The sequence below is a fragment of the Protopterus annectens genome, chromosome 2.part0, assembly GCF_019279795.1.
Source record: "Protopterus annectens isolate FY-2018-M chromosome 2.part0, PAN1.0, whole genome shotgun sequence".
In the NCBI taxonomy this organism is placed as follows: Eukaryota; Metazoa; Chordata; order Ceratodontiformes; family Protopteridae; genus Protopterus; species Protopterus annectens.
Genome location: NC_056728.1, coordinates 972,278,904 through 972,305,737, shown reverse-complemented (window position 1 = coordinate 972,305,737; position 26,834 = coordinate 972,278,904). Strand labels below are relative to the sequence as shown.

At 42.1% G+C, this 26,834-nt stretch overlaps 1 protein-coding gene across 1 annotated transcript in view; it reads left to right on the top strand.

Annotated features, from left to right (window-relative positions):
* Positions 1 to 26,834, top strand: part of LOC122792799 (extracellular matrix organizing protein FRAS1-like) — a 4,352,848-nt gene that overhangs the window by 486,944 nt on the left and 3,839,070 nt on the right. The gene's annotated exons all lie outside the window — the stretch shown is intronic.

The window sequence follows — 26,834 nt, the reverse complement described above, 5'->3', positions numbered from 1 at the left end:
TGGGGGGCTCACTTTGCAGGGAAGTGCATTCAGGGCAAATGGTACCCAAGTCAAATGCACCTGCATATCAATCAAAAAGAAATGTTAGCTGTACAGAATGCTCTGACAGCCTTCTGGACCACATTCTTCCAGGACAATTATTGGTAAAGACGGAAAACACCACTGTTATATGGTACATAAATAAGCAGGGAGGAACCCACTCATACCCTCTTTGCAGACTAGCCATGCCTCTGTGGAACACAGCCTTGAGCTACCAAGTGCACCTACAGGCTCAATTCCTGCCAGGAAAGCTAAATACACTGGCAAATGACCTAAGCAGAAATCTCATGGACCCACATGAGTGGAAACTGGAGCCAAAGATATTCAACATGTTGGGAAACAAATGGGGAGCCCAGAGATAGACCTGTTTGCCTCCCCTAAAAACTGCCAGTTGGACAAATTCTGCACAAGGACTCCCCACAAACAACCTTGGAAAGTGGATGCCCTGTCCTTCTCCTGGGAAAACCTATCAGTTTATGCCTTTCCCCCTCTGCCTCTCCTCTCCAAGGTACTACTAAAGATCAAACGACAAATCAAGGACAATACTGATTACACCAGACTGGCCACGCCAACACTGATACCCCCTCTTGCACAGTGTGTCACTGCTGGCACCATGGCATATGCCTCAGACCCCTACCCTGCTGTCCCAGCAGGAGGGCCAGAATGTTCTTCGTGTTTCACTGTTGCAGTCATTACATTTGAGTAATCTGCTGGCAGGTTGCCCTCAGTCGGCCTGAATAACAAAGTCTTGGGTCCTGCGTCGGTTGCTGTCTCCTCTTCCATAACGGCAGGTTGTCAGGGGTATAAAACATGCAGCCTACGCCATTTTAAGCAGTCTTTCTTACCTCGCGGTGCCCGAAGCAGAAGCAGTTTGCAGTTGACGGTCGGCCGACTACTGAAATTTTTGTTTTCGAGTTTCAGAACTGAAGTCTTCAAACTAAAGCTAAGTACCCCGTTGGGGAAAATTTTTCTTGCTCCTTACCGATGTCAGTAAAAGTAAATAATAGCATTACTTGTGGGAAACGAATACCTCATAAGGATTTTCATTTGTACTGTATTCCTTGCCTAGGCCCTGATCACAACGTGTCTTGCTGTCGGTTTTGTGCTAAATTTAACCAACGCATATTAAACGTTGGTATATTTTTGCTTCTAAATGTTTTGGATCAAGATTTAACTATCATGAAATGTCGTCGGTTAGCAATCCAACTACCGGAGTTCACAAAAAACACAAGGAAAAAGACAACGACAGACCGTCGAGGTCCAAAACCAACGACGAAGCTTCTCCTAAGCCAGTCGCTGGTTCGCCGGTAGTCAGGTGCTTTCGCAGCCCCTGATGCCCGCTACTTTTGAGTCGCAGGCCTTTACCGAGACCCATTCGGAGTTCGGTATGCTGCGAGATTCTACAAGTATTGAACCCAGGGATGTCTCTCTCTTAGATGGGTCTGGAGCCACTGAGCAGGCACCGGCTTCTGAGGGTGTTTTCAGGCCTCAACATTTGTATATTAAACCAACGCCATCATCAAAAACAAAGCAAAAATCAACTAATATGTCTAAAAAAACGATGCATGAGCCACGTGCTCAGGCCCCTATGCCTAAAAAACAAATGATCAAAATGGCTGAGGATTTAATTACCTTGATCAGGGGTTCCCAACCCCCCTGCTAAGAGGCCTAGGCAAGGCACTGATTATGAATCTTCAGATCAGGTTTCCATTTCTTCTGATTCCTCTTCTGATCAGGAATTTTCTATTCCACCTTATGAGGATTCTGATGCAGAGGAATCCATCCCTTCTGCTTCTCCTCCTGAGGATTACTCTTTTGGAGAGACTTTGCTTACTTTAAGGGAACATTTTCACTGGGAGAGTCAGAACTTATCAGAATCTAAAAAGAGGATTAGGGATTTTTTTCTTCTTCCTCAACATAGGCCTTTGACAATACCTCCTGTTTTAGACATTGTTGATGATTTGTTTTCGGAGTCAAGCATGGCTCCTGATTCCCTGCCTCCGGCTCCTAGTAAGCCAGATAGATAATACAGGGTTCCTGACTCCCACAAATTTATTTTCAAAAATCCTGCTGCTGATCCTGAAACTATTTCTCAGGGTCCCAAGGGTGTTAAGGCTTCTACAGCCAAAAATCCTACCCCTTCTGATAGAGATTCCAGGGCGCTGGATAGATGGGGAGAGAAGGTTTATACGTCTGCAACCTTGGCAATCAGGGCTTTAAACTGCCAGTTTCATATGCTTAAATGTCAACAGCATGTTATGGGCTTACTGAAACAGAAAATGATGTTGATTTCTGATTGTATGGAAAATAAGGAGTTAGAGGATTTATTGCATTCAGCAGAACAGGTTGGAAAGCATAGTTTGCAATGTGGTTTTGATTCCTTGGAGGCCTCTTGCAGGGCCACTGTAACTGGATCTGTGATAAGAAGGCAGGCCTGGTTCAAGCAGCAAAATCTTCCTGATCATGTTAAAGCTAAATTGTTGGATGCCCCTTTACAGCAGGACAGTCTGTTTGGTAATAAGGCAGAAGAGGTTTTAAAGAAAATGGAAGACAAAGCTAAATCTATGCAAACTGTAAAATATTTCTTGCAAGTGCAGCTGCCCAGGTTCAGTAGACACTGGCCTACTAAGAACTGGCCCTTTCTTGTGTCCAACAGAGCCACTCAGGGCAAAGCCAGATGCTTCAAAGGCTCCAGATTTTAATCTCAAGAATCTAACAGGTCACAACAATGGGGTGCCTCCACCTCCAAATCAGGAGGTAACAAAGCACAACCCTACAGTAAGCAGTCTCAATGACTTTCCTCTGCCATCTCCAAGCACTTATTTTTTGGCAGCCCCCTTGGGGGGAAAACTAGCACTTCATGCTCAAAATTGGCATTTAATTACCCAGGACAAGTGGGTATTAAACATAGTATCCCAGGGGTACAGATTTCATTTCCACACGTTGCCAATTCCAAACGGATGGCCAGATCTGCCACCAAACCAGTGGGCAGAGGCCCAGAAACAAGTCATGTCCCTCATGGATATGGGGGCTATTCAGCCAGTGCCAGAAAAGGAAAAAGGACAAGGATTTTATTCAAGACTTTTCCTGCTAACCAGAAAAGACAAAACATGATGTCCAATTCTGGACCTATCAATTCTAAATACATTCCTGGACATTCCAAAATTCAAAATGCTGACTTTACAACAGCTGCTGCCTATGCTAGGTAAGAATGCCTGGTTTGTTAACTCTAGACTTAAAAGAGGCATACCTGCATATCCCAGTAAGGAAATTTTGCAGACGATACCTCCACTTCAAAGCAGGCTTTTTGCATTACCAATTCTCTGCAATGCCTTTTGGCTTATCTACTGTGCCCAGGGTCTTTACAAAGTGCCTGGCACCAGTAATTGCATTTTGCAGACAAACATTCAAATTTATCCATATCTGGATGATTGTCTCATTCAGGCAGAGGACAAGGACACTCTTCTTCAACATCTGGCATTTGTAAAAAGGCTTCTAGCATGCCTAGGGTACACCATAAACGAAAAGAAATCACAACTGGTGCCCTCTCAAATAATTACATTCCTGGGTGCAAGCTGGAATACAATTGCCTGATGGCTTACCTCATGCCAGACAAACAAATTCAATTGACAACATGCTTCAAACAAGTGGCAACAAAAACTCAGCTATCTGCAAGACAAATTCTGCAGGCTTTTGGGTTCATGGCATCCTGCATTCTACTAATTCCATATACGAGACTACATATGAGGAAACTTCTATGGTTCCTAAAAAGCTTATGGAGTCAACATTGTCACAGCCTGGAAACAATGATTCCTCTCATTCCCTGTCTGCAACAGGAGTTTCTTTGGTGGGCAGAGGCATGTCACCAAAACAAGGGACTGTCATTCATTCTATCCCCTGCCACCCTAACTTTAACTACAGACGCATCAGACTATGCTTGGGGGGGCCCATCTGGCAGGGAGATGCATTCAGGGCAAATAGAGCCCAAACCAAATGCATCTACATATCAACCAAAAAGAAATGCCAGCTGTACAGAATGCTCTGACAGCCTTCAAGGACTTCCTTCATCCAGGACAATTACTGATAAAGACGGACAACACCACAGTTATGTGGTACATAAACAAGCAGGGGGGTACACACTCCTATCCCCTTTGCAGGCTAGCCATGGCCTTGTGGAACACAGCCTTGACTTACCATATACATCTTCAAGCTCAATTCCTGCCAGGAAAGCAAAATACTCTGCCAGACGACCTAAGCAGAAATCCTATGGACCCGCACGAATGGAAACTGGATCCACAAGTCTTCAGTATGTTAACACAAAAATGAGGGACCCCAGACATAGATCTATTTGCTTCTCCCCAAAACTATCAGTTGGACAAATTCTGCACAAGAACTCATCACAAAAAAGCATAGAAAGTGGATGCTCTATCCTTCAGCTGGAAGAACCTGTCATTCTATGCCTTTCCCTGTCTGCCTCTACTCTCCAAGGTCTTACTAAAAGTCAGACAGGAAAAAACAAAAATTGTTCTAATTGCTCCAGACTGGCCTCGCCAACACTGGTACCCGCTTCTAAGGAATATGTCCACTTTCCTCCGTGGTACTTGCCTCAAACACCTCACCTATTGTCTCAGCAGAACTATCAAATTCTGCACACTCAGTTCCAAACTCTGAATGTTCCAGCATGGCTAATCAACTAATTTCACCAACCACATCTCAGTAAACCTGTGACGGATGTCATTTTAGAGTCTAGAAGGTCTAGTACTAGAAAATCTTATGCTGATAAATGGAAGAGATTCTGTGCTTGGAACCAAGCACAAGGAATAGACACAGCAAAGTCCAATATTCCTCAGATTTTGCAATACTTAACTGAGATGCTTCACAAGGGCCTATCCTTTTCCTCAATAAAAATCCATGCCTCTGCCATCTCAGCTCATTACAACACATAGCCTCCCCTCTTTTCTCATCCCCTGCTAAAACAGTACCTCAGAGGGGCCAAAAATTTAAGGCCTCCCAGGAGAGCACCAACTCCTGCATGGGACCTCAATTTTTTGCTGGAAAAACTCACCGTACCTCCTTTTGAACCAGCAGCTACTGCGGATATAAAATTTCTTTCTTGGAAGACAGCCGTTCTTTTGGCAGTCACTTCAGCTAGAAGGGTTTCAGAACTACAGGTTCTCATTGCAGTGGAGCCTTTCATTATGTTTTACCAGGACAGTGTGGCCCTCAGGACCAGTCCTCCTTTTATGCCTAAGGTGGTATCCAGTGTGGCTCTTAACCAGACCATTCACCTGCCAACTTTTTTCCCAGATCAACAGAACAAGGAGGAGCGGATTCTGCATTCATTGGATGTACACAGACAACTAAGATTGAAATTAAACAGGACAAAATGTCTAAGAAAGTCTGAGCAACTACTGGTGGCATTTGCTGCAGGATCAGAGGGGAAGGCTATAGCGAAGCAGACTATTTCTAAATGGATAAGCCATTGCATTCGTTTCTGCTACTTGCACCATGGTAAACCTGTGCCCAAGGGGATCAGATCCCATTCTACCAGGGCTGCCTCTACTTCAGCAGCTTTACCAGAGACATTCTAGAAGCTGCTACTTGGAGCTCAGTTCTTACGTTCACAAAGCATTACCATTTACCTCTCTTTTCTAAATCCAGGGTAGGCTTTTCCACTGCAGTCTTGCAGGGCCTTATAGCTGCTCCTAATGCTGTTTAGTTCCATCCTCCCATCCATAGCTTTGGGATTCTACCCAAATGTAATGACTGCAACAGTGAAACATGAAGAACATCGTACAGTTGTGTACACTTACCATAAATGTAGCTGTTCGAGTGTATTCACTGTTGCAGTCCGGGTTACCCACCCGCCAGCCCCCTTTCTATACCTTTTCTTTCCTTCACTATGCTCAAAAGCCTTTGTGGTGTATTTACTTTTAGTTGAAGGTAAATTTTATGTGTTCCAAAGTGCATTTATATATTTATTGTTTTATACATATATATATATATATATATATATATATATATATATATATATATATATATATATATATATATATATATATATGTATATATATATATATATATATATATATATATATATATATATATATATATATATATACTCCCCATTTGGGGGGCACCTGACATCTGGGGCAAGAAAAACTGATTAAAATGGCGTTGGCTGCATGTTTTATACCTCTGACAACCTGACGTCATGGAAGAGGAGACAGCAACTGATGCAGGACCCAAGACATTGTTATTCAGGCCTACTGAGGGCAACCTGTCAGCAGATTACCCAAATGTAATGACTGCAACAGTGAATACAGTCTAACGTCTACATTTATGGTAAGTTTACACAACTGTACATTCTGCAGCCACAGCTTCAAACCTTGAGCCTGGCTAATTACCTGATCTCTCCATTACCATCCCTCAGTAAAGAATTGATGGATGTCATTCTGGAGGCAAGGAGTCCTAGTACTAGAAAATCCTATGCTGAAAAATGGAAAAAGATTCTGTTCCTGGAGCCAAACTCAGGGGATGGGCACAGCAGCGCGCAGTTTACCTCAGATTCTTCAATACTTAACTGAGATGCTTCACAAGGGCTTTTCATTTTCCTCCATCAGAATTCATGCCTCAGCCATTTCAGCTCATTACAATACAGAACCACCCCTCTTCTTTCGTCCATTGTTGAAGCAGTTCCCCGGGGGGGGCAAAAGACCACCCAGGAGAGCCCCTACTCCAGCCTGGGACCTCAACTTTGTATTGGAAAAACTCACTCTACCTCCCTTTGAGCCAGCTGCAAATGCAGAGTTGAAATTCCTTTCTTGGAAAACCGCCTTCTGTCTAGCCATCACTTCAGCAAGAAGAGTGTGTGAATTACAGGCCCTCATGGCAGTGGAGCCTTTCATCATCTTTCATGCGGACAGGGTGTCCCTCAGGACCAATCCCTCCTTCGTGCCCAAGTGTGACATATCCATATGACATATCCAGTGTGACCCTTAATCAGTCCATTCATTTGCCAACCTTCTTTTCTAATCCACAGAACAAAGGGGAATGAATACTGCACTCATTGGACCTGAGTGGTATTCCTCCTACTCTTGCAAATAAATCTCTTTTCAACCCCCCCCCCCCCCCCCCCACACACACACACACACTCTCTTTGGATGCACAGATCCAGTTCCTGTTTAGGCCCAGCATAAGGGCTTTTACTCATATTTATTCCAGACCTCCTCAAGAAAGAGGCAAGACTAGATTTCTTATCTCAATGCCTTTTTTGAAGGTTCCAACCTTCAAGATGCTCTTTCCCCAGACCCTATGTCCCCTCATCCTTCCTCAGGCCTAACTGCTCACCACAGATTTGAAATATGCAATACCTGCGCATTCCGATTCATCTGGTCTGCAGGAAATTTCTTGGTTTTTCCATCACACTTTCAATACTCAGCTTTGCCTGGCATATCTGCAGCTCCCAGAGTCTTCATTATTGGTAAAGCTCAATCAGACTCTGCCACAACTTGCTGTGAGGGAAAAGTTACTTTGCTTTTTCTTTCTTGTATTTTGTATTACTTTATTGCCTTCTATTTTGTTGTATACTGTGATTTGTGTTCTTTACACTGTGTTTTACTTGTATGTAGTGTATAGGAGCTAGCAAGTTAGGCTGGTGCACGGCAAGAGCACTTGTTTGACCCAAAATCAGAAAAAAGGCCAGCACCAAGGAAGGTTCAAAAGTAGTTTAATAAAACTGAAACTAGTCCGGTTTCAGCAGCAAGGCTTTCATCAGTAGTATAGTCAGCAAAAAGCACTTAGTCATCATCTTATATAATGTTCTTTAAGGCATCTATATGACATCACTTCCTGATAAGTCAAAAATGCTAACAAGGCAAAAGTAATTGAAAAATACAATCAAGGCAAAAGTAATTGAAAAATACATAGTTCAGTAAACAAAAAAGTTTGCCTGAGTTGCGTACATATCTCCAGATTATAATGAAAAAATCCAAAGAGACACAGTATACTGGTATATCAATGATAATAAACAAACTTAATAAAAAACATACAATAAAGGGTAAATGCCCTAAAATAAACCCGAAACAAAAGTCAGGTTATAAGAATTCTGGTGTTGAATACCAGCCACAGTATCCTAAAATGAGCTGAAATGCAAAAACCTAAGCAATGCAACCTGATAAGAAATAAGTACATATCGTAATGCAAGTGATGGTTAATTACAAATTATAATTTATCATTTAATCCAGGAGGGAAAAGCCCCCAAGTTTAATGATCCACCTTTTTCTTTGGTATTTAGGATATCATGCCAACCTGTTTTAAAAGATCGATTCCTATGATATGATCAATGATGGTGAATGTAAATTTGGCAGTGGGATGTTTGATAACATGTCTATATAGTGCATTAGTTAATCTTCTGTTTCTAATGTCACCAAGGTGTTCAGAGATCCTGACACGAAACTGTCTAGACGTTTGGCCAATATAAAATGCATGACATGTACATGTGGCAAGATAAATAATCCAGTCTGAACTGCAGTTACCAAAAAACTGTATGTCGTATATTTGTCCAGTGTTCCTACTAGTGAAAGAAGTAGTTTTGAAAATATAGTTACAAAAACTGCAATGTCCACATGGATAAATGCCTGAAAGTTTATCTCCAGTAAGTGTTCTTTGAGTTGGAGTGTGATCCATGATCGTGTCAGGAACTAATGCACTATATAGACATGTTATCAAACATCCCACTGCCAAATTTACATTCACCATCATTGATCATATCATAGGGAATCGATCTTTTAAAACAGGTTGGCATGATATCCTAAATACCAAAGAAAAAAGGTGGATCATTAAACTTGGGGGGCTTTTCCCTCCTGGATTAAATGATAAATTATAATTTGTAATTAACCATCACTTGCATTACGTATATGTACTTATTTCTTATCAGGTTGCATTGCTTAGGTTTTTGCATTTCAGCTCATTTTAGGATACTGTGGCTGGTATTCAACACCAGAATTCTTATAACCTGACTTTTGTTTCGGGTTTATTTTTGGGCATTTACCCTTTATTGTATGTTTTTATTAAGTTTGTTTATTATCATTGATATACCAGTATACTGTGTCTCTTTGGATTTTTTCATTATAATCTGGAGATATGTATGCAACTCAGGCAAACTTTTTTGTTTACTGAACTATGTATTTTTCAATTACTTTTGCCTTGATTGTATTTTTCAATTACTTTTGCCTTGTTAGCATTTTTGACTTATCAGGAAGTGATGTCATATAGATGCCTTAAAGAACATTATATAAGATGATGACTAAGTGCTTTTTGCTGACTATACTACTGATGAAAGCCTTGCTGCTGAAACCGGTCTAGTTTCAGTTTTATTAAACTACTTTTGAACCTTCCTTGGTGCTGGCCTTTTTTCTGATTTTGGGTTTTACTTGTATTCTGCTTTTAATTGCATATTAAAACTTGGAAAGAGACCACCCTCTCGTACCGTTGCTGTTGTGTTCTTAAACGTAACTATATTTCTAGTTGCCTGCCCCTTATGTTAGTTTGACCACTTATCTCCTTCCCTCTCTCCTTTCATTGGCTGTTGAGTAAGCACAAAATTATCATTTTGTGAAGTCACTCCCCTTCAACTATTTACATTTATTGGCCATCCCACTACATTCCATAGAACCAGAATATAAAAGTACCCACCACCTTTCAATTTATCTTGCTGTTTTAAAATTAGTGACTTTTCACTTAGACAGCTAAAGCTTAAATACCCCTTTTCATGTCTTACTGCTTAGTGCACACTGCATTGCTTAGGAAATTAACCCATTTTTTTTCATCTCACCTTTAAACATCTATTGCAAGACCACCAGGTGCTGGAGAGCCTGCATCCTGCCTCTCAGTAGTTATCTTGAAATTAGTGTGCTTCTGTTTGCTCCTGGTGAGAGAAGGAGTACAGGGACATTATTCCCTAGAGAATGCTGGTCACCAGAAAGTCTAATAACTGTTTCATAGGTGCCAGCTTGGATTTTGTGCTTTTATCCTACTGGTGAGAGAAGGAGCAGAGTGGATTGATTCCTCATTGTTTCTGGTTGGGCAGTGAGTGTCTCTGTTGTTCCTGATTGGTCTGGTTGCTATTTAAGGCATCTACCAAGAAAAGGCTACAACAACCCTATAGACCCTTGCATCATCTGGGACAAGATTGTGGCTCACCAAACAAGCTCCGGCCTGCTTCTCATCTTGAGATTGGAGGTAATGTTTTGCTTCTGTTTAGAGAAGAAGCAAAGGAGCATTCTATCCCAGTAGAGTGAAGCTGTGGTGTGACCAGCAGCAGTAGTAGTAGCCAGGAAGTAGCCATTCACGCGACTTCCTTCTTTTCATCATTCTTGACAAGCTAATTCTTTATTTTCAGGAAGTGCTGATTGATTTGTTTCTAACGTCACAATATCTGCCTAAATGCTTCAAACTTAAATTTTCAGGGTGTATGTATTAGTCCCCCTCCAAGTGTTTGGCAGTGCCATGTACAGACAGAGACACCTTGAGTGACATTTTTTCTAGAAAAGCATGATTGAAATTTCACCAACGCCTGGTTGCACACAGGACAAATAGTTTGTAGTGATACCACTGTCCCCAGAGTTGCAAACCGGATACTCCTGACATTGCTTTATATTCTCACTCCAGCTGTCTAATCAATAAAAAAAGGTCTGTTGCCATGGATATGAACTTTCCCACTATATCCATTACCAGCTTTGTTGATATGGGCATCCTGAGGCATTGTAGAGATTGCCTAATGTTTATTGACAACCAGTTACTTCTCAAACTGATATAGTATATGAGAGATGTATTTACACAATGTCACTGGAAGCAAAGCTCTCACATAAAAGTACTCCTAATGTCAACAAGGTTGGCAGTAGTGCACACACTGAACCCATCAAACACAATTCAAAACAGACGCATAGACCCACATATATTAGGCACTTAAATGTAACCTTCCTAAACCCCAAAGACCTCCTAGACAAAATACACATAACAAACACCCTCAGCAACCTCAAATGCACTCTTTCAAAACAAAACCCCCATCAACACATAGAGCCACATCTCATGGAACCTCTACTTCTGAGCCCATATGGCAAGCCACCAGTCAAGCCACATTCTGTTCACTGGAGACTCCATTGTGAGACACACTGATGTCCCTCTCACCAGGCTGTGTAAGGAGAAAGTCACTGTCACTTGCTTCTCAGGGACTAGGATCTGTCATATTACGCACGCACTCATGTTATTGGATCACAAGTACCAGTATGACTCATAGTTCATTGGGAGTAGATGACCTGACACATACCTCCCTAGACTGTCTGAAAAGAGACATCATGGAGCTGTAAGAGTGTGTGTCTCAGGCTGGTAGGAACCTAGCACTGAGCAGCATTTTACCTTCTCCAAACATGATGCCACAATATGAACAAAAGATGACTGACTTCAATAATTGGCTTAGTTTCTGCCCTCATTCTAAGAGGGTGCAAATTTTGTCAGCATGGAAGCAGAGGGTTAACAGACCCCATTGGTTTGCCATGGATGGTCTGCGCCTCTCTCCTAGGCTTTCAACTATTAGCTAAAAACATTGTTTTCCCCCATAGTGCCTTTTTTAGATAATGCTAAACTGAAAGTACTTCTGACATAGCAAATAAAAACCAAGAAAATCTAAAGGTATTACTGCTCAATGCTAGGAGTCTAAACAAAAAAACCTCCCCTCCCTAGACGCTGTCTTCACCCTAGAGAAGGCTGATGTCTGTGCAGTCACTGAGACATGATTTAAAGCCGTGGAGAGCATGCCAACAGGGCAAGGTTATAATGCCTTCCACACATTTAGATCAGCTACTACACAGACAGTGACTAAAGGTGGAGGTGTCTTGATTTACATCAAAAGTAAGTATATCTCAAGGGTGGTCAAACAGGACAATGTACTTGAGCTTAACCATATTTAAATCACCATTGGCAAAATCCAATACCACTTCCTTGCAAGCTATAGGTCTCCCTGTGTCACCCAGGAAACACACAGCATGTATTAAACTTATTGGAAGTACTCGCCATCCAACCCAGTACCATATTCATGGGTGAATTTAATTACCCCCACTATTAACTGGGAATCCTATACAACATCAAACACACAGGCACAGAGATTCCTGGATTTTGTAAACGCAAACTCCCTGGACCAGATTGTCAGTACACCAACCAGGGGTGCAAACATACTGGATCTGGTCTTCTCTAATATGGGAGAGTGCTGCACACACCCTACTGTACTGGCTTCCCTGGTAAAGTCAGACCACAAAATGGTCTCATTTGTAGTAAAACTAAATCATGGACGCCCCAGCTAGACCTGGAATATTCAGGAACTAGCCTAAGGCTAACTTCCTGCTACTAAGTGATATCCTGGAAAAATGTCAAACCCCCATAAACCCTGAGAACACTCTGCCTATGCAGAACTGTTCACACAAACCCTGTACAAGCATGTTAATAGCTGCATAGAGGCAGCTGCACCAACCATAAAGAAGTACAGAATTAATTCAAAAAACAAGCCACACTAGTGGAATCACAAGATCAATTAACTGTATAACAAAAGGAAGAAAATCATTTTAAAACTAGGAGGTGCAGCACCTGGAGATAAAAGCACTCTCGTCAAACTAAACAAACAACTTAGTGGACACATAGTTTACCCAATCCAAATTTGAAGTAAATTTGGCCTCCCAGGCCAAATACAACCACAGGGCATTCTTTAGCTATGTCCACAACCTCAAAGGCAGAAGACAATTGTGTGCAGAGCTCTTTCTAAATGGAGCAACCTATACTGAGCCTGAAAATATAGCAAACCTACTGGCCGTTAAATTCACCTCCACCTTTTACCCCTGTCACACCCTCAACCTTCCCTCAGGAAATACCATCAAATATAATTCCTCCTGTTATAACTAGGGAACAAGACCTTAATGCTCTCTTTCTAAGGCCAAGAGCACTGCATCAATGGGCCCAGACATTATGCCAGGATGCCTTCTAAATACCATGAAACATGACCTGTCAGGCCCTCTGGAATTGATATTTAACTGTAGCCTCCAAATAGGCTTCATGCCTCATAAATGGAGAACATCAACTTTCATCCCTCTGCACAAAGGTGGGCCATCTACAGACCCTGAAAACTACAGACCCATAAGTCTCACTAGTTTTATATATAAAGCTATGGAAATAATTATCATAGAAATGATCAGTAGTGATACAGTAAACCTCCAGACACTGGACCCAACCCAGTTTGTCTTTTTCAAGGGCAGGTTATGCCTACTCAACCTGGTGGACTTCTTTGAGAAGGTCACCAAAGCAATGGATGAGGGCAAAATGGTTCACACTGTTTACCATGACCTGGCCAAGGCATTTGACACAATACCCCACTCAGGCATTGTTGACAAACTCAAGAGGTTGGGCAGAAATCTGTATGTCACCTGGTGGATAGCCAGTTGGCTCACAGACAGGAAGCAGGAAGTTAGAACTGGGGAGGCAACCTCTACAAAGAGGCCAATCCCAAGTGGAGTCCCTTGGGGATTGGTCCTTGGAGTGCTCCTTTTTGGCATTTACTTCTCTGAAGTCAAGGCCAATGTCAGTGGTCTCTGGCTGACTAAATTTGCATATTGCAAATTAGGAGCTGTCACTGAATCCCACACTGACACAAATGTTCTTCAGGAAGGGCTGATGCAGGCAAACAACTGGTGTCAGAGCCATGGGCTAAAACTCAATGTCAAGAAATGCATAATAGTATCCTTTGGGAAGTAATCCATTCTTAGTAATTTCATATTGACACCATACCCCTTAGATTTGATCCAGTAGTTAGGGACTTAAGGACACACACAGTAATTTAGCCTTTGACCATCATGTGTCTGCAGTAGTGAGGAAATCATTCTATGTTGTGCCAACTTACAGACCAAGGTATGATATCTAAGTCCACGAATAGTCATTATTCCACTATATTTGGCATTCATCAGACCTATCATTGAGCACAATGCCCCCTTTGGTATATACCTTAGTCATTATTCCACTATATTTGGCATTCATCAGACCTATCATTGAGCACAATGCCCCCTTTGGTATATACTTTGTGACACCCCCCCTCCCCCCCCCCGGAAATGGCCCAGTAATCTTGGAGCCTCAATCCTCACCACCGGCAACAGTGGGGAACGTACACACTGGGAGGATGACAAGTATACACACAGTGAAGTGCAGTTTCCCTTAAGAGTACACAGTCAGTCTGGGGCTGGTTTCTCCCTCTTTCTCCAGATCCCCAATAAAACTCCATACTGGCACAGCTAAAGGATTGAGATCTCAGCTGAGTGGCCAAACCAAGATCTGCAGCACCCTTTCTGTCCAACCAGTGCTTCATGTCCCTTCCCAAGTAGCTGACACATACTCTAAGATTTGATTTATATACAAACACGCACACACCTAGAAAAGACTGGCACAGGTTTACTAGATATGCCCCCTTTTGCCCAGACTATAAGCTAGTTCCGACTGCCACTAGCCAACTTTTATCAGCTACTTTAAGGCCCTTAACAAAGGGTATCCAATCTTAATGTGTAATGTTACTATTAATCCAAATGGTAGTCTGACCAAGAGCAAGGCTATTTAGGAGTGGCCTGTACAGTGTCACCAAATAGATATGTAAGTACCCTGTGAGCTTAAATATCTGTAAACAGATCAGCCACAATTAAAAGCTTGAAATATATTTAATAATAAATAATAATAGAACAAGACAATACTCCATAAGTAATCAGTTACATCAGAGTTAAAAATCACAGGAAATATTTAAAACAGCATTGCAGGACAGTCCCAAATAAATACAGAGTGCATCTAAGCAGTACTTTACTATATTCCTATCTGAATTTAAAAGAATTACTGTGCCCTAAAAACTTACTCACAGTAAGACAAGTGCAGATGAGTGGATATTTTCTGGTCAAAGACAAAAGATAAAATACAAAATGCACAGTCTCTCTGTGAGAGAGTTCTTAAATTAATATTAAATATTACTGCTGGGTTAGCTTGGATGACATCACTTTTTGTCACCTGACTTTCATCTCCCAAGCTAAACCTCCGTTGTCAGAAGCTAACAGATCCTGGAAGTCATAAAACAATAAAACACGTCTATATCTCAAACCTACTCATTACTTCTCTTTCAAGATAATACTTAACACTTCCAGCTCTAGACATTGTGTCTGCTACTGCATTGAAAGTGAGAGATAGCATCTTCTCTTTATGGCCCAGTAATTATAAAAAACAGTTTAATTTCAACTATTTTCTCTGAATTTTTTCAAGATAACCTTCTGTGTTCCAGTTTCCATTAAATATATACATCTAAACAGTCACAATAGTGCAGGTGCATTCTTGTTCTATTCAAAACGGGCATGCTGTGGTTACATTTTAGCTCAGTACTTTGCACACACTGTATAAATCATATCAATATTCACAAATGACATACAATTATTTACAAAGTTCCCGATAGCTGGGCTGGCAGTGTGACATATCTAACAAGGCATGTCCAACAATTGGAACGTCCAGAGATTCCTCACTAACAGAATACAGGGTGCAAATAAAATGTTCTTTGCAGACTGACTCAAGGCCCTATTCCTGTATTCTGTCTCCTACAGGCTTTTGAGAGGAGGTCTATGCCTGACATACAGGGCATTGTCAGACTCCACTCTGATAGACCTCCTACATATCCACAAAGCAAACAGTATGTGAATTACCCATTCTTAAGACACAAACCTTAACTGTGCTATAAATAGGACCTGCTGGAGGGACAGGTATGTATCCCAGAGACAACCCCATCTCTGGAACAGACTCCCCATCCATGTGAAGCAGAGTTCCTCCCTAACCCAGTTCATGTGCAACATGGACAATTGGAGGGGGAACAGGAAATTCATCCCTGGTGGGCACATGTCTCTAATGGACACAGGCAACCTGTAAATGGTTCATGCCCCTGCTTATAAATGTTTCATGTCGCATGTCCCTGCTTAGACTTATAAAGAATATCAAAACTTGTAAGAGATTTGGGATGCTTAGCTGGGCTTAAAACGGCCCTCGTGATTGTTAGTCTAGTAAACACCTATGAATGTATAAAGCTCTTAGCTCCTGCCATAACCTTCTGCACAATCCAGATGATACAGATTTTGCCCTACCTGGACAATCTTCTTATTCAAGCTTTATCCAAGAAAACCATTATGATCCATCTAAAATTCACAGTGCCTCTCCTAGAAAGACTAGGATTCACCCTGAACATGAAGTCTTCTCTGACCCCCTCCCAGCACATAGTATTCCTAGGTTACAGGCTCAATACCCAGTCAATGACAGCCTTCTTCCCTTAGGAGAAAATTCTATGTCTCGCCAGTTACTACTGTCTATCTACAATGTCAAAGAGAGAGATTATAATAGCCCTAGGAAACATGACAACCAATTTCTGATTATTCCTTTTGATATATTGCACATGAGGAAAATCCAGTGACATCCGAAGTCCCTTTGGTCTAAACACTGCCACCCCTAGACTTCCAAATTCCTCTGTTGACATTTCTAAAGGGAGATATCTTGGGTGAAACTCATTACAGGAGTTCTGTTCTTAGCACCCCATGGGACCTAGCCTCACGTGTGCGCTGTCAGCTCTGGAGCCTAGGCCTTCCAACAACTCAGTTATGAGGTAGATCATCAAACAGAGGGTCACCAAATCTTAACCAGTTGTGCAGGCTAGTTCTGAGGGTATGAGACATAGCCATAGAAAGAAAGATGTCATTACAGGCAGTTTACAAACTTAGAGGACAAAAGAGACCACCCACAAATGTATATTACACCTAAAGGCCTTTCTGGATATTGTCCACAAATGTGGGTACACTTTGGATACATCTTTTTGGTTCCAACAAGATCAGACAACGCCTGTCCTGCTGCAGGACCCCTTGTCTCAGAGCTGGAGAATGGACACCATGTCATTCAATGTGGAGAATTACTATCCCCTCTAATCCCAACGATTCACCATAGGATCTAGAGGGACAATCCAGAAGTCGACTCTTTTAGCCCAGGCATTATTTATTCCTCCTCCTACTTCATCTATCCAGGGACTGTCATTTTAGATTACCCCATACAGTGAACTTTACTCACACAAAACAAGAGCTATATAGTTCTCTCCAACCTTCAGGATCTCAACCTAATTTCTGGGTAACAGAATTTTAATTCTTTTCATACACCATTTTTCAGAAGACATGTTCCAGGTACCCTGTGAGGTAAGAAAACTTACTACTAGAAAATCTTAAATATACAAGTGGAAAAAAAACTTTCCATATGGTGTCACAAAAAGAATGAGGACTTCTTTTTGGTGGGTATACCCACTATTGTCAAACATGTATAAACTACATAAAAGTAATCTAGCCTGCTCCTTCGTCAAAGCCCTCTTATTTGCCACCTCTGCTTGCCTGTCTTTAAGTCCATCACTGCTTTCTAGAACTGAGGTCAAACTGTTCTTAAGAGCCATCCTTCATCTGAACCCTCCCAGGAATTTCAGTTTTGTTTTGGAGAAACTTATTGTACCACCTTTTGAACCAGTAGCTTCAGTGTCACTAAAATTCTGCACATGGAAAACACTTTTGCCACCACCTGGACCTCTGTGCACACTTTCACTAAGCATTACAGAATAAATGCATTTTCCAGATCAAGGACGTCTTTTGTTAGATCTGCTCTCTTAACACTGATAGCATCCCTTTACCTAATCTTACCTCCCTCAACTAATCTTAGCTTTGGAAATCACTCAAGAGTACTGGAATAACTGCAACATTGATCAAAAGAAGGACATAGTATTGTTGTGAAAGAATTTAAAATAACAGTAGATGTCCTACTGTTCACTGTTGCAGTATTCCTCATCTCCCTCCTCCTCTCTTTCCTGTGCTTTGTGGAATAAGGTGGGCAGTTTCCTTCCCATCCTCTTACCTGGACATGTTTCTTTATTATACTGATGTTCATCGTGTTTCACTGTTGCATTCATTACACTTGGGTTATCCTGCTGGCAAGCTACCCGCAGTCGGCCTGAATTCCAAAGTCCTGGTCCGGCGTCGGTTGCTGTCACCTCTTCCCTGACGTCAGTGCACCAGGGGTATACAAGATGCAGCCGATGCCATTTTCTTCAGTCTTTCTTGCCGCGTGGTGCCCGAAGCAAAAGCAGTTCGCAAGTGCCGGTCGGCCAACTCCTGAGATTTTTGAAATCGAATTTCAGATCCAAAGTCTTTAATAAAGCGAAGTACCACATTGGGGAAACTTTTTTCTTGCTTCAGACCGATGTCAGAAAAAGTTAACAATTGTATTTCTTGTGGGAAGCAAATACCTTATAAGGATTTTCATTCTTACTGTATTCCTTGCCTAGGCCCTGACCATGACGTTGCTAGCTGTCGGTTTTGTACTAGATTTAACCAACGCACTATTAAGCGTCTGTACGATTTTGCCTTTCATTACTTTGGCCGAAGGTTTAATTATATAATGCCATCGGAACAGCCGATGACCGGAATTCATAAAAAGCGCAAGGAAAAGGACAGGCATCCGAGGTCCAAAACCGACGATGAGGCCTCCGCTAGGCCAGTTGCCGGTTCGCCAGTTCTCAGTGGGGTGCTTTCGCAGCCCCTGACGCCCGCTACCTCAGATCCACAGTTCTCTTCCGACTCCCATGTGGAGACAACTAGGCCTCTGGATACTCAAGGTATTGGACACTTGGAAACTATTCTCTCAGATGGGTCCGGAGCCGCTGAGCAGGCATCAGCTTCTGAGGGTGTTTTCAGACCTACACAGTTATATGTCAAGCCAACCTCAGCTTCCAAGGAAAGACTAAAACAGCTTTAAAGACAAAGAAACAAGTACAGCATTCTCCTGGACAGACTTCCATGCCTAAGAAACAGATGCTTAAAATGGCCGAAGACCTAATTACTTTGATCAGGGGTTCCCATCCCCCTCCTGATAAGAGGCCTAGGCAAGACACTGAATTTGATTCTTCTGATCAGGTTTCCATTTCCTCTGACTCCTCTTCAGAACAGGGATACTCTCTTCTTCCCTATGAGGATTCTGATGCTGAAGAATCTATCCCTTCAGCCTCTCCTCCTGAGGATTATTCTTTTGGGGAAACCCTGCATACCACGAGGGAGGATTTTCACTGGGAGAGCCAAGATTACTCAGAATCTAAGAAAAGGCTCAGAGACTTTCTTTTACTGCCTCAGCACAGACCTCTTGCTATTCCACCTGTTCTAGACATTGTAGATGATGTATTTTCAGAGTCCGGCCTGTCTCCTGACTCTTTACCCCCTGCACCTGTTAAGCCAGACAGGTACTACAGGGTTCCAGATTCTCATAAATGTCTATGTAAAAACCCTGCTGCTGACCCAGAAACTATATCTCAGGGTCCCAAAGGGATCAAGGCTTCCACTGCAAAAACCCTGTCCCCTCTGATAGGGATTCTAGAGCACTCGACAGATCGGGGAAAAAAGTTTACACCTCTGCTACCTTGGCTGTAAGGGCTTTAAATTGTCAGTTTCATATGCTTAAATATCATCAATACTTAATGTCACTGCTAAAGCAGAAAATGTTGACAAATTCTGAATGTTCTGAAAACAAGGAAATGCAGGATTTATTGCATGCAGCTGAACAAGTGAGAAAGCATACTTTGCGGTGTGGTTTTGATTCACTGGAGGTCTCTTGCAGTGCCGCTGTTACAGGCTCTGTCATTAGAAGGCATGCTTGGTTAAAGGAACAGAATCTGCCTGATCATGTTAAAGCAAAATTATTGGATGCTGCATTACAGCATGATACTTTGTTTGGTGTTAAGGCAGAAGAGGTGTTAAATAAAATGAGGATAAAGCAAAATCTATGCAGACAGTAAATAATTTCTTACAGGTACAGCCACCCAGATTTAGCAGGAACTGGCCTTCTAAGAATTGGTCCTTTCCAGTGTCAGACAGGCCACAAAGAGGCAGATACAGATGTCCTAGAGGCAGACCCCAGCCCCAAGGCTCATACAGGCCTAAACAATGGGGTGCTTCTACCTCTAAAAGTGGAGAAGACAAACCACAGCCATATAGGAAACAGTCCCAATGACTTTCCTCTGCCCATGCCAAGCACTTATCTTTTGGCAGCACCCTTAGGGGGAAAGCTAGCACTTTTTTCACAAAATTGGCACATGATCACCCAGGACAAATGGGTCTTGAATGTAGTCTCTCAGGGCTACAGGTTCCACTTTCACACCCTTCCAAAGACAAAAGGTATGCCAGACCTGCCACATAATCAACGGGCAGAGGCACAAAAACAAGTTTCTTCTCTCATGGACATGAGGGCTATTCAGCGAGTACCACAGCAAGAACAGGGACAAGGATTTTACTCAAAACTTTTCTTGGTACCCGGAAAGGACAAAGCCTGGAGACCAATACTGGACCTGTCTATTCTAAACACTTTTCTGGACGTTCCAAGATTCAAAATGTTGATGCTGCAGCAGCTTCTGCCCATGCTGGGCAAGAAGGCTTGGCTTGTAACTTTGGACCTCAAAGAGGCATACCTGCATGTCCCAATCAGATAATCTTTCAGAAGATACCTCAGATTCATAGCTGGCTCAATGCACTACCAGTTCTCTGCACTGCCCTTTGGCTTATCTACTGTGCCCAGGGTCTTCACAAAGTGCCTGGCACCAGTAATTGCTTACTGCAAACAAAGAGGAATACAAATATATCCTTACTTGGATGACTGCCTCATACAAGCAGAGAACAAGGACATTCTACTACAGCATCTGACATTTGTGAAAAGACTTTTAACATGCCTAGGCACACAGTCAACACAAAGAAATCAAAACTAGTACCCTCTCAAGAGTTCATATTCCTGGGTGCAAGCTTAAATACAACTGCCCAGATGGCTTATGTCACGCCAGACAAACAAAGGCAGCTGACTTCCTACTTCGAAAAGATGGCAACAAAGACCCAGTTATCTGCAAGAAAAATTCTGCAGGCTTTGGGCTTCATGGCATCCTGCATTCTCCTAATTCCATATGCAAGACTGCATATGAGGAAGCTACAATGGTATCTAAAAAGTGTTTGGACTCAACATTGCCACAGCCTGGAAACATTAATTACCCTCATTCCCTGCCTGCAACAGGAGTTTCGATGGTGGGCGCAGGCCTGCCACCACAAGGGACAGCCATTCACTTTACCCACAGCCAGGCAGACACTAACAACAGATGCATCAGATTATGCCTGGGGGGCCCACATGGCAGGAAAATGTATTCAGGCCACATGGCCCGCAAGCCAAATGCATCTTCATATCAATCAAAAAGAGATGCTAGCTGTACAGAATGCCCTGACAGCCTTCAAGGATCTACTCCATTCAGGACAACTGCTGATAAAGACGGACAATAGTACAGTCATGTGGTACATAAACAAGCAAGGAGGCACACATTCCTACCCCCTCTGCAGACAAGTCATGACTTTGTGGAACACAGCATTGACTTATCAAGTGCACCTGCAAGCACAATTCCTGCCAGGAAAGACAAATACTCTGGCAGACGAACTAAGCAGAAACCTCATGGACCGTCATGAGTGGAAACCTAGATCCACAAGTCTTCAACATGATAACAAGGAAATGGGGATGCCCAGACATAGATCTATTTGCCTCCCCTCATAACTGCCAACTACAGAGATTCTGCACAAGGACTTATCACAAACAAGCATGGAAAGTGGATGCTCTATCATTCAGCTGGAAAACCTTTACATTATATGCCTTTCCTCCACTGCCTCTCCTCCCCAAGGTACTCCTAAAGGTCAGACAAGAGAAGCCAAAAATGATACTGATTACCCCAGACTGGCCACGCCAGCACTGGTATCCAATCCTAAAGAGCTTGTCTCAAGGCCCAGCCTGGACGTTACCTCAAATTCCTCATCTACTGACCCAACAAAACAATCAGATCCTGCACAGCCAACTCAGAACACTAAATCTGGCTGCATGGCGGATAATATAACCACTCAGGACACACCTCTCTCTAAAGCAGCTATGGATGTTATTTTGGAGGCCAGGAGGCCCAGCACCAGAAAATCTTATGCAGAAAAATGGAAGAGATTCTGTGCTTGGAACCAGGCACAAAGAATTGACACACTTGTACCAAATATTCCTCATATATTACAATACCTAAATGAGATGCTGGACAAAGGCCTATCCTTCTCATAAGTTAAGATCCATGCCTCTGCCATTTCAGCTCATTACAATACAGACCCACCTATGTTTTCGCATCCACTGCTAAGGCAGTACCTCAGAGGGGCCAAAAACATAAGACCTCCAAGAAGAGCACCAATACCTACATGGGACCTCAATTTTGTCTTGGAAAAGCTCATACTGCCTTTTGAGCCAGCCAATACAGCCGAGATAAAATTCTTATCATGGAAAACAGCTCTGCTCCTAGCAATAACTTCAGCAAGAAGAGTCTCAGAGTTACAGGCATTAATGGCTGTGGAACCTTTTATCATTTTCCATCCGGACAGGGTTTCTCTAAGGACAAACCCAACATTTATGCCTAAGGTTGTGTCCAGTGTGGCTCTTAACCAAACCATTCATTTGCCTACCTTTTATCCAAACTCACAGAATAAAGGGGAGAGACTTTTGCATTATTTGGACATACACAGACAGCTACGCTTCTACTTGGACAAAACTAAAGCTGTCAGAAAGACTGAGCAACATTTAGTGGCATATGCTGCAGGATCACAAGGAAAGGTTATTTCAAAGCAGACTATTTCAAAATGGATAGGCCACTGCATTTGTTTCTGCTATTCACAACATAGCAAATCAGTGCCTAAGGACATTAGGCCACATTCAACCAGAGCAGCAGCCACTTCAGCAGCCCTCCTCAGAGGAGTACCAACCAAGGATATTTTGGAGGCTGCAACTTGGACTTCAGTGCACACTTTTACAAAGCACTACCACTTACCTCTTTACTCTAAATCCAGAGCAGGCTTTGCCACTGCAGTTCTGCAGGGCCTCATAGCTACTCCTAATTTTATTTAGGCTCAGCCACCCAACCTCAGCTTTGGGATTCAACCCAAGTGTAATGATTGCAACAGTGAAACACGATGAACATGGTACAGTTGTGTACCTACCATAAATGTAGATGTTCGAGTGTATTCACTGTTGCAGTCCAGGTTACCCTCCCACCATTCCCCTTTCATTGCTGGGACTTATCTGTACTTCTCTATTCTATACAACCTATGTGGTGTATTTGCTTGTAGATGAAGGTAATGTTTATGTTAGTGCATGCTTTTTTATAAGCAGAATTTTTAGCCTACCCTTTTGGGGCACCTGACATCTGGGGCAGGAAAAACTGAAGAAAATGGCATTGGCTGCATCTTTTATACCCCTGGCACTCTGACGTCAGGGAAGAGGCGTCAGGAACCGACACCCAACCAGGACTTTGGAATTCAAGCCGAATGCGGGTAGCATGCCAGCAGGATAACCCAAGTGTAATGCCTGCATCAGTGAATATACTCAAACATCTACATTTATTGTAGGTACACAACTGTACTTTTTTTTTCTCAGTCCTTTTCCAGGGTTCTAGTGCTAGATAGTCTGAAGATCCTGCACTCGTACATTTGCTTATTTACCCCTTCACCTACTGGCTGAGGTCATACACCGGATGTATGGAGCATCCAGGAAATCCTTGGCTTTGGTACCCCAGCCGGATGTCAGGTTTTCCTCTGTAGAATAGCCCACAAGTATTGGAATACTGCAACAATAATAAATAGGACCTCTTCTGTTATTGTAAGTTCGTACACACCTGCACTTTCCATACTCTTATTCTCTAGCAAACTTAGTACACCATTCCCTTGCAATTAACTACTAGTTTTTTCCCCTCCCTTTTCTGCTTCATCATTTCTGGCTGTCCCAGTCCCCCCCCCAATCCATCACTCAGTCTACTGAGGGCTGGTGCGTGCTGACGTCGCTTTTATGGCCCACATACTCTCGTCTAGACCTGGCGTCCCGCGCACCTAGGAGGGATTGAAAGCTTTTAGATACTAGCAGTACATATGCAAGACTAGAAGGTAAACCCATTTGCAGAATATTGCAACATGGAAGAGAAGGACATCTATGGTTATGGTAAGTTCTTACACAACTTTTCTTTATCCCTCTATGCCAAGGCACTGGCTCAGCAGTTAACCAGTTTTTGATCCAGTTGATTAATGCACTGTTTTGCATTTAAAACAAAGATAAATAAAATGCTGATGATAGATCCAAGCTTCAAAGTTTTCTGTAAAGATTTTATTAGTTATAGTTATGAATGTATTAAAAATGTCGATCTAGAACACACCAACCTTCATATTGTCACTTTTGATGTTGTATGTGCTTATTGCTCTATCTAAACTGTAAGTGTGCTGATAGATAATTACAAATTGTTTATCTTTTTAATTTTAACAAAACTTTCAGTACTGTTTTCTAACTTTTCTATGACTTTGCCTCTACATGACAGTGGGGTGATAGACATGGAATTCTTAACATTCACACCACTGATTGATTAGTACAAATACACGAGCACACACACACACACACACACACACACACGCATAGACTTCATTACTTTTTTCCTTTCAGTTTGACTGTCACCCTCTTTCTAACCCTTGTTAAAGAATCTTAATGCTGATAACAGTTATCCTTGATCTGTATCTGTATTTATATTGGAAGTTAATTATATTTTCAGGATTGATAACTGTGAATTCATTGTTGTTGACAGGAATACAGGGTCTCATTAATAACTTCTGATTTTTTGTCAGAAACCAACTTTTAGAAATTATTTTTAAACATCTTTCTTCTCAGGTGCTGAACATATTTTTGATGATTCATTTACAACAATACTAAATGTTGTAAATGTAGTTTTAGCTTTTTCTATATGGTTGTAGAATGATTTCTTGAAGTTCCTGTTTATTTTTAGACAGTTAAGTTTCATAATTTCCTGTATCAATTTATTATATAATTTTTTTCCTTCATGCATGGCAGCCATCAAGTTGCTGCTATTGTCAACCATTTGTTCCCTATTGGGGTAAAAGTTTGATGCCCATTCATTCCTCTTTCAGAAGTGAGAGGTCCATTGCATGGGCAAGAGTGAGGCACTTATAAGGGGACTTAAACTTTAATTCCCTAACCTACCCTGAAATGCTGATGTTGGCACCATCATCAACTACACTCCCTAGCAGGACTGAACGTAATCCCATATGTATCCTGTAAGAAATTCCAGACCCAGCTTGGGTAGCCATGACTACAGCCCACCCATAGCCATGGCTTAGCTGGCAGGGAGTGGTCTCCTCTTACCTCGAGGTGCATAAACAGTAGCGAGGGGTCTAATAAATCCCTTCCCTGTATAGATGTGATAGAAAAAAGCTGCTCCTTGAACATGTAAAGTTTCATATATGATGGAATTGGCTGGATCCCTCTTTTATCATCAAGCTGTTTGGATAAGTTTATTTGAATTAACCAGGGTAGAGCACTGATCTTCATGGAAGTTTTTTAGACTCATCCCAGTAGCACTGTCTATTTAAGTGCTGAAAGTTGCACAGTAGTGAAATAAAGGCTAAGGGAATTAAGCTCTGAACTACAGTGTTAGAACTCCAAACCAGTTCACAGAGCATGTTGTTAAGATCTGTCTTCTTGTGGTGTTTGCGTAGGTTAAGGGCATTATTCGTCAGTGGTGTACTGGGAGCGTGCCTGCACAGATAGGTGGCTGGAGGTGCTGCTTAACAAGGTCTGCAAGTTGGCAGCCTTGGCTTTCAGAGAAGAGAATATTTGTTGGTTTCTCTTGATAGTCATCTGGTTGTCCATAAGAGAGAGAGAGAGAGTGGCTTTAGAGGCATGTATGTATAAACTTTACTGTTTGTACTGTAGTCTTACTTTTTTGAGGAAGATTTTCTGCTGTTAACCTTTGCACATGGTTTACAGACTTTAGCAAGTGGGGTGGAGAGTCTGACTCCCAAGTAGCCCCAGCCTCAAACTAATTAGTGGTAATATGGTTTTCTGCACTAGGCCAGTGGCATGGAGTAGCTTCTCCTTAAAATCAGAAGTGCAGTGGAGAGTAACAGCTGAAGAATCATGCTTAAATCATGCTTGAGAAGCAATGCTGCACTTGTTAGTGTTCATTGTTGCTTCTTGTAAAGCCACTGCTTACACCACAGTTTGTGTGTACTTGTAAACTGCTGAGCTACAACATTGGTACAGTAGTAAGCATTTCTGCTTTACAGCGTTTGGTTCTCTAGTTTGGTTCACAGTTGTTTTGTTTTCTCTATGGAGTCTTCCTTAAACAGCCAATGGCTGTGTGTCTGTGCATATGTGTGTGCCTTGTCTGTTTGTTCTGCAGTGATCCTACATTCCATCCAGGGCTGATTCTCTGCCTTAGTGCTCATTATTTAAGATAAGCTGTGGGTCACCCATGACCCTGGGTAAGACAGGGTATTGGAGGTGAACAAACATTGGTAGTGTTTAGTATAGTGATGTTAAAACTTATAATCTGGTGTTTTATGTAATTAGGATGTAGTGTTGCTGAGAATTACTGATTAACTATAATCTGACATCATTCTCCTGCTGCATGCCAGCGGCCTTGGTTATGAATGAATTGTGACTTGTGCATCAACTTGCTTATATATTTTTTTCAAGTAATGTTTTGGTGCATTTTTTTCTACTAGTTAGACTTCGTTAAACTGTTAAACCATGCTATTCTTCTAAATTGAAACACTAGAAATGTATACTCCTCCTCT